This window comes from Lutra lutra, chromosome 18, assembly GCF_902655055.1.
Source record: "Lutra lutra chromosome 18, mLutLut1.2, whole genome shotgun sequence".
NCBI lineage: Eukaryota > Metazoa > Chordata > Mammalia > Carnivora > Mustelidae > Lutra > Lutra lutra.
Window position 1 is genome coordinate 14,235,039 of NC_062295.1, and position 9,312 is coordinate 14,244,350.

The following is a 9,312-nucleotide window of genomic DNA, read 5'->3' on the forward strand; positions in this document are numbered from 1 at the left end:
AGAGGCAGGCAGAGAGAGAGAAGGAAGCAGGCTCCCTACTGAGCAGAGAGCACGATGTGGGGCTCGATCCCAGGACCCTGGGATCATGACCTGAGCCGAAGGCAGAGGCTTTAACCCACTGAGCCACCCAGGTGCCCCCATAGTTGGAATTTTCTATAGTCACTAAAAATTTATGGGGGCACCTCGTGGCTCAGTGGGTTAAGCCTCTGCCTTTGGCTCTGGTCGTGATCCCAGGGTCCTGGGATCAAGTCCCGAATTGGGCTCCTTGCTCAGAGAGGAGCCTGCTTCTCCCTCTGCCTCTGCCGCTCTCCCTGCTTGTTCTCTCTCTCTCTCTCTCTCTCCTAAAAAATTGTATTTATGAAGAATTCTTAATGAAATCAGGAAAATATTATGTTAGTGTGCTTAAAAACATCACAAGATTGAAAAGTAAATACGTACTGTTTTTCCTCAATTCAGTTAAAGCAAGGAGGAGCGATCTGCCTGGGTGGCTCTGCTGGTTAAGCCGCTCGTTCTTGATTTCAGCTCAGGTCATGATCTCAAGGTTGTGAGACTGAGCCCCCTTTTGGGAGTTTGCTTGAAGATTTTCTCTCCCTCTCTCTCTGCTCCTCCCCACACACTCTCTCTTTCTCTCAAATAAATAAATCTTTTTAAAAAAATAAATAAAATAATAAATAATAAAAAAGAGGTGAAAACAGGAAGGAGAAAAGAAGAAAATGCATTAAAAGTGCCTAATGTTGATGTCCTGTGATCCACAGGCTCATGGGTGATTTTTTTTTTCTTGCTTATTGTGGTTTCCTAGTTAGAATACAGACATGGTAGTTGTAAAACAAAATTTGTTTGAAAACTAAAAGCAAGCATTCAATAAATATGTGTTGAATAAATGGACAAAGAATGGCTACCCTCAGGGCGTGGCAGTGACCCACATACACCATTTAAATAAACTTTGGCCACCATATAGGGTCTTAGCTCTAATAATAGAGACCAAGTCCGGCTAATGTTCACTGAGCATTTACTAATGCCAGCCACTGAGCCAAATGCTCTGTGTGGGTTGCTTCATGGAATTCTCCAAAACCACGCTAGGATGTCAGCATCTCTGATGCCAACAGGAACTGAGCAGCCTGCCTAGAGTCACACAGCTGGTGACGGGCAAGGACTCTCACAGGCAGGGACAGAAGAGACATATGGTCCTCACCTCACATTCATCAAAGGCCTCAGATTTAGACCGTGGACATTATTGCCTAATGAGTTTATACACAGAGTCCTAGAGACACACTGATGTGAAGAAGTCTGGAATTTAAAACTGTGCGCCTTTAAAATAAATAAATAAAATAAAATAGTGCACCCTTACCAGTCCACACCCCTGTAGGGGTTATGCATGAATACTCCCTAATAAATGATAATTATTACCTGGTGAATAAGTAATTATATTGCATTATTGGTTTTTCCCCTTTGTGTTAAAAGTGCTCAGTTGTAAAAAGAGAACTCTTAAAATACACCATAAATTTTGTGCCCTGTTAGCTATTTCTTATACATTCATATATATATATATATATATATATATATATATATATATATATATTAGAACCTCAAAATCTCTGAGTTGACCTGACCCTTTATCTTCTGAAAGACCCTGGCATCAGAATTTGAACATAGGCCACCCCCAGAGTGCTTAACCACCAGGATTTTTCTAGATAGACACTTAAATTGATACCCTGAGTAAACCAAAGCTAAGGCTCTTTCTTTTCTTCCCTTTAATCCTGAGATCCAGCACAAGAGCTAACCCCAATTCAGCACCAAGAATTGAGGAACCCCATTCTCAAACAGGAGACTCAAGTACAAGAGTGATTCTTTTTTTTTTTTTTCAAACACAATCTTAAAAAGCAAATTCACATCATAGAGACATTAAAGCAGATCTTTAAAAAAAGAAAAACAGCAGCCGTCTTATACATGCTCCCAGCAAGGAAATCTTTGTCACAGGTCAAGCTCCCTCCGTAAGGGTTATTTTTGAGTTTTCGAGTTGGTGCTTGAAGGAATTTGGCTGGGAAACTCATGACACATTTGAAATCTCCACTCAGGCTGCCTCAGCTTGAGGCAAGGGCCAAGCTTCTGTGAATCAGGGCACAAAACATGCTGCCCGATGGCTCATGCATTCTCCAAACAATCAAATGGGAGGACGATAATGCCCGGCCAAAGCTATTTGTGACTTACGAAGTGGAGAAAACACAGGGTGAAATTCTCCCATGCTTGGCCCTGGAGGCACCCAAGGATTTGCCTGGCTGCTACTAAAAGAACCAGCTCCTTTGCTTCTGGAGATTAAAGCAGTATGTGGGACATATGGAAATAAAATTCAGATTTCGTAAATACAATCTCCAGCACGAAATCATTGCTGTCTCTTGTTGATACAGGTATCATATAACATTTTAAAAAAGATATCCTGTGTGTATCTCTTTCCCTTACCTGGTTAATGTCTGTCTGAAGCAGTGGATTGCATGGGAGCAAAACTTCAGGCTTTGAATGCTGATCGGCAAGCTCTCTTGGGCCAGAGATACCAAATCTTCCTTTCTCTCTGACTTTCAGAAGGAGCTCCTAGCGGTCTAGCTTTAAGTTTCTTCCTCTTGTTTTTGCTTTTTTTTTTTTTAAGATTTTTTTTTTTTTTTTGACAGAGAGAGAGAGATCACAAGTAGGCAGAGAGGCAGGCTCCCTGCTGAGCAGAGAGCCCGAGGTGGGGCTCGATCCCAGTACCCTGAGATCATGACCGGAGCTGAAGGCAAAAGATTAACCCACTGAGCCACCCAGGCACCCCTCTTCCTCTTGTTTTAATCCCTTGCTTCTAGAGTCTTTCCCTGAGTTCCTCACCAGCAATAGCCTTCTTAAACATCTTGCCTAAAGTCAGGGCCCCCACAATTGAGTTGAAGAGAAGGGATGTTAATGTGTGATGGGACAGGAAGAGGACGCATAGAGATGGAAGTTAAAGTCAGGGTAAAGGAGAGCTGAGCAAGGAGCCCGATGTGGGGCTCGATCCCAGGAACCTGAGATCATGACCTGAGCTGAAGGCAGATGCCTAACAATTGAGCCATCCAGGTGCCCCCCCTTATTCTCATTTTATAGATGATGAAACAGAGGTTCTAAAGGACATGATTTGACTAAGGTGACATCGCTGGTAAGTAGAGTTGAAATTTTTTTCAATGATTTTCTTTTTTAAAGTAATCTCTACACCCAATGTGGGGCTCGGAGTACAAGTCCAAGATCAAGAGTTGCGTGCTCCACCAACTGATCCAATAGGCAACCGGCTCTATTTGGTCTACAGGTAGAGGTTTCTCTAACACCAGGCACCCCAGGTGTTGCTAGTTTAATTCATTTCAGTTAAAGAGTTAAATTGCCTACCAGGTAAGACAGGGATAAATATTTCCCTCCAGAACATCTTGCTGAGATAGAATCTTTCAGCCTGTTTGGTGGACTGCTGGATGTGTCATAACTGAAACAATCCCTTCGTCCTGTGCCAAAGGAGCAAACTGAAGGCTTATTCTGGAAGGTCCTTTGTGCTAAAATGATTGAAGGTCACACTGCTTGGCACAATGTTTGGACTGTCCCCCAAGCATGCACCTCTTAGGGGTCCCTCCCTGCTGGGCTCTGGAAGAAGCTTTTCAGAAAAAGCATGATTTCAGGTGGCTTGTGGATGAAGGGGAAGCAGATGGCCGAGCATTACATCACCTTGGGTAAAGGAAACAAATATGAAAGTAATAGGATGTAGAAAAATAATAGCCTAATCTCCAAATCATCAGTGAGTGTTTGGGAAATGTTTATTCTCAGTGAATCCCAGAGATAGTAGAGAGCTAAAAAATGATGAAGCCTGACCCTGTGCTCCCCCATTTAAAAGCAGAACCCACCTTTCTACCATTTTGTCAACATAGTAACGATCACTCACCTTAATTATATTTATTTCTGACCCCCACTATTTTTCAAACGCTAGAAGGTAAATATTATCAAATCCTTTTTTTTTCCATAGGAAGAAACTGAGAGTTACCTGCCCCAGACCACACAGCTTGATAAGTCGCAGAAACTAGGCTACCTAATACCAAAGACACCCCCTACCTATACTATATACTATAGTATATATATATATATATATATATATATATATACTCTAGGCCCCCTCAGGGGCCTATAAGGAGGACTATTTTTCTGACCATGTTATAATGTACCAAGATGATGCATAGAATTCCAAACAACTAGTCATTCTTACCAGTGAGATATGTTTTGGAGAACCAGGCTTAATTTTTTTTTTCTCCCTGTTTATCGAGAGAAACTAGTGGGAGGTACCCCAGAAGGATAGTAGCAGTTATATGCTAAAATATTGGGACTACGAATGTCTCTTGGTTTCTCTGTTCTATTCTCTAAGTTTTGCCTAATTGAAAAAAATGTTGCACTGTAAAAATTCTCCCTCAAATAATCCCCCTGTTCTGGTAGATCTCTGGCAGAACTACGGAATGGCAGAACACTGCCATTATGTCGAATTCCATATATCCTGCTCCCCAAACCTCCACAGATAGTGAAATAATTGGACTACCATGCAGCCATGGTATTCTGCTAGAAAACATTCTACGTGTGTTTCTACACGTAGGTAGAAATCTGTGCAGATCCACGTGACCCAGCACTTAGAAAAGCTTTACCTTCTCCTTAACATTCTGCCGCTGCCATCTTGAAATACTTAATGGATTTTGAAGGGGCCCTGCATCTTCATTTTTCATTAAGACCCACAGGTTATGTAACCGGTTCTGCCTGGTACAACAGGTGTAGCCCAGGGTCAGCGAACTTTTCCTGTAAAAGGCCAGAAAGTAAATATTTTAGGCCGTGCAGGCCGTGTGATCTCTGTTGAAATGACTCAACTCTGCCACAGTTGTAGGAAAGCAGCTCCAGCCGATGTCAACGAATGAGTGGGCAGTGCCTCTGTAAAAATCTAATTACAAAAACAGGCAACTGGCTACATTTGGTCTATGGGCTATAGTTTGCCCAACCAGGGGAGAGCACTATCTTTCTTAAAGGCACATTATTGCAAAGTAGTAAGAACAAGAATCATAACACAATCCATTTTCCACACACAGACCATGGGAATGTGTGCCTGGGCTGCTGAGAAGCCAAACGGGGGTCAGTGTGTGAGCGGTTGTACCTGCCACTTGCCATTTGTCCTTGCAGATCTGCTCTCCAGCCTTCTCCGCCTTCGTCTGGGCCCCAGAGGCTGACCTGTATGGACCGCATCAGCAGGGTTCATGTCCCTGTCTTCTGATTGAGTTCTGCCAACAGGAGGCACCGCCAGGTGGAAGAGTGGGAGCAGAGTGACGTCCAGATGTTTGCTCCTTCAGCTTCATCCCTACCGATCACCTGGAGGTGGCTGCATCCCTCTACTGAAGGCCCCAGTTCATGCCCTTTGGCTTTGGCTCTCTTCATCCAACTACCTTTGCCAGGGCCTGGGGCGATAGAGGCAGTTATTAGCCCAGGATTACCATGCCTCCTTTGTTAGTTTATCAGAACTCGACTGGTCTGTCAGGGTGACTCAGTCCTTTGCCTCAGGTCATGATCCCAGGGTCCTAGGATCAGTCCTGCATCAGGCTCCCTGCTCAGCAGGAAACCTGCTTCTCCCTCTGGCTGCTGTTCCCCTTTCTTGTGCTCTCTCACTCTCTCTCTCTCTCTCTCTCTCTGACAAATAAATAAATAAATAAATAAGAACTCTGCCCACCCCTTTGTCCATAGTTCCTTTACTAAATTTTCTTATTTCCTTGGTCAGTTTTACCAGCCGTTTCCTGAAAGTCCCTGACTGAACACTGAGGCAATCCAACGATCTGCATCAGCAGGAGCCACTACTACTCCTGGAGCTGAAAAGACAAAAGGGGGTGCTGCCAGAGCCCGTGGGGTCCTGGTCACGCCTGAGAGAAGACGTGGGCCAAGTCTTTCCACTGGGCACTGGAGCCACAAAGGTGATTCAGAGGCAGAGACAGAGAGGATAAATGCCCTGGCTTCCACCTTCCTCTGCCCTCCAATCTCAGGCGAGTGACTGTTACTGGTCCAACCCAGCTGGGAGTCAGCTCATATGAGAGGCTAGAAAATGCAGCCTTCGGGGATCAGCGTCTGTTCTGTTCTATGGAGCAGGGCAGGTAAGGAGTGGGGAATGGCTCTGAGGCCCAGGCTCAGTGCAGGAAGGAGAGGCTGCACTCTTAAATAAGCAAACTTCTGAAAGGCTATTTGGAAGGACTCTTGAGAACATGCACTCGAAAGATTTCACAGTGTTTTCCAGAAAACAAACAAACACTTAGACTTCATGAAAGGGGTCAGTAGATTAAAATATTAAGGGTCCCTCTGTTTAACTTTTAGATTACATGGCAGAGTTCATTGACAGGGAAGACATCGATCTCTTTATCTAAAGGTCCCAATTTAATATGATACCAACAGTAGCAGCAATTAAAAGAAAAGTAGATTAAGTTGGACTACTGCCAAGTTAAGAACTTTGAGGCATCAAAGGACACTATCAACAGAGAGAAAGGGAAACCCACAGAATGGAAGAAATATTTGCAAATCATATATCTGAAAAGGGGTCAATATCCAGGATATATGAAGAACTTCTACATCTCGGCAAAGACAAAAAAACAAACAACTCAATGGAAAAAATGGCCAAAGGACTCGAACACAAAACGTAGAAATGGGGGCACCTGGGTGGTTCAGTGGGTTAAGCCTCTGCCTTTGGCTCAGGTCATGATCTCAGGGTCCTGGAATCGAGTCCCACATCGGGCTCTCTGCTCAACGGGGAGCCTGCTTCCCCCCACCCCTCTCTGCCTGGCTCTCTGCCTACTTGTGATCTCTCTCTGTCAAATAAATAAATAAAATCTTAAAAAAAAAAAGAAGATATAGAAATGGCTAATAAGCACATGCAAAGATGTTCCTCATCACCAATCATTAGAGAAGTTCAAAAGAAAGCCACGTGAGCACCTGGCTGGCTCAGTCAGTAGAGGATGACTCTTGATCTCAGGGTCATGAATTCCAGCCCCATGCTGGGTATGGAGCCTATTTAAAAAAAAAAAAAAAAATCCACATGGTAAGATAGCACTTTATACCCAGTAGGATGGCTATTATAATATATATATATTATATTATATATATATATAATAATAATAACAAACAAGTGGAAAATAACAAGTGTTGGTGAGGATACAGAGAAATCAGAACCCTTGCACACGGCTGGTGAGTGTATAAAATGGTGCAGCCAGTATGGAAAACGGTAGGGAAGTTCCTTAACAAATTAAGAAACAGAAGTACCATACGATTCAGCAATTCTACTGGGTATATCCCCAAAGGAATGCAAAGCAGGGCCTCACATGGATCATTTGTACACCTCTGTACAGAGTGGAATATTCACACAAGCCAAACGGTGGAAGCAACCCAAGTACCCTTTGATGGACAAACGGATAAGCTAAATGCAGTATAAACATACAGTGGAGTATTAATCAGACTTAAAAGAGAAGGAAAGAAAAACGAGAACAAGGAAGGAAATTCTGACATATGCTACAATATAGATGAAACTTTTTTTTTTTTAAGATTTTATTTATTTATTTGACAGAGAGAGATCACAAGCAGGCAGAGAGGCAGGCAGAGAGAAAGGAGGAAGCAGGCTCCCTGCTGAGCAGAGAGCCCGATGCGGGGCTCGATCCCAGGACCCTGAGATCATGACCTGAGCCGAAGGCAGCGGCTTAACCCACTGAGCCACCCAGGCGCCCCGAAACTTTTTTTTTTTAAGATTTTATTTTTCAGTCATCTCTACACCCAACATGGGGCTCAAACCTACAATCTCTGAGATCAAGAGTCTCTTGATCCACCAACTGAGCCAGCCAGGAGCCCCTGGGTGAAATTTGGAGAGATCATTGAAGCTAAATAAGTCAAACACAAGAGTATGGATACTGGGGGGGGACGCCTGGGTGGCTCTGTGGGTTAAAGCCTCTGCCTTTGGCTCAGGTCATGATCCCAGGGTCCTGGGATTGAGCCCCGCATCGGGCTCTCTACTCAGCAGGGAACCTGCTTCCTCCTCTCTCTCTGCCTGCCTCTCTGCCTACTTGTGATCTCTGTTTGTCAAATAAATAAATAAAATATTTAAAAAAAAAGAGTATGGATACTGTATGACTCCACTTATACAAGGTTACCTAGAGTAGTCAAATTCATAGTGATAGAAAGCAGAATGATGGTTGTCAGGGGTGGATAGGAAGGGAGAGTCAGGGAGTTATTATTTAACAGGTGGATTATTTGATGGGAGGATAGAAGGGTTCTGGAGGTGGACGGTGATGATGGTAGCATGACAGGGTGAATGTACTTAATGCCACAGGACTGCATACATCAGTGATAAAGTTTATGTTATGTATATTTTACCACAATTTTTAAAATGGTAAAAAGTGGCTCCATAGCTCAGGGGTTAGAGCACTGGTCTTGTAAAATGGTAAAAAGAGAGAGAAAGAAAGAACAAGTCATATGAACCCGTATTGCTCTTTATTTAATAACTCTGCCTTCCTAATATTAACAGCAAATGAAAATAACAATCTAACGTTTTTTTGAAGATTGTTTATTTGTTTATTTGAGAGAGAGAAAGAGAAAGAGAACAGGAGGAGGAGCAGAGAGAGAGACAAGCCGACTCCCGGCCGAACATGGAGCCAAATGTAGGGCTGGATCCCATGAATCCAAAATCAAGAGTCATACATTCAACCCACTGAGCCACCCAGGCACCCCTCTAACTTACACTTCTAATTTTTAAACTTTTTTTTTCTTTAAAGATTCATGGTAAGTGTACTTCTTCATCCCCTTCACCTATCTCACCCATCCCCCACCCCCCTCCGCTCTGGTGACCACTAGCATGTTCTCTGTAGTTAAGAGTCTGGTTTTGGTTTTTGATTAATCTCTTTTTTTCTTTGTTTGTTTTGTTTCTTAAATGTCACACATGAGTAAAATCACACGGTATTTGTCTTTCTCTGACTGACTTATTTTGCTTAGCACTATACACTTTAGATCCACCCCTGCTGTTGCAAATGGCAAGATTTCATTCTTTTTTAATGGCTGAGTAATATTCCATTGTATATATTACAAAATACTTTATATATACCACATCTTCTTTTCCACTCATCTGTTGATGGGCACTTGGTCTGCTTCCATAACTCAGCTATTGTAAATCATGTGGCAATAAACACAGGGGTTGCATATATCTTTTCAAATTAGTGTTCTCATATTCTTTGGGTAAATATCCAGCAGTGAATTACAGGATCATATAGTAATTCTATTTTTAAA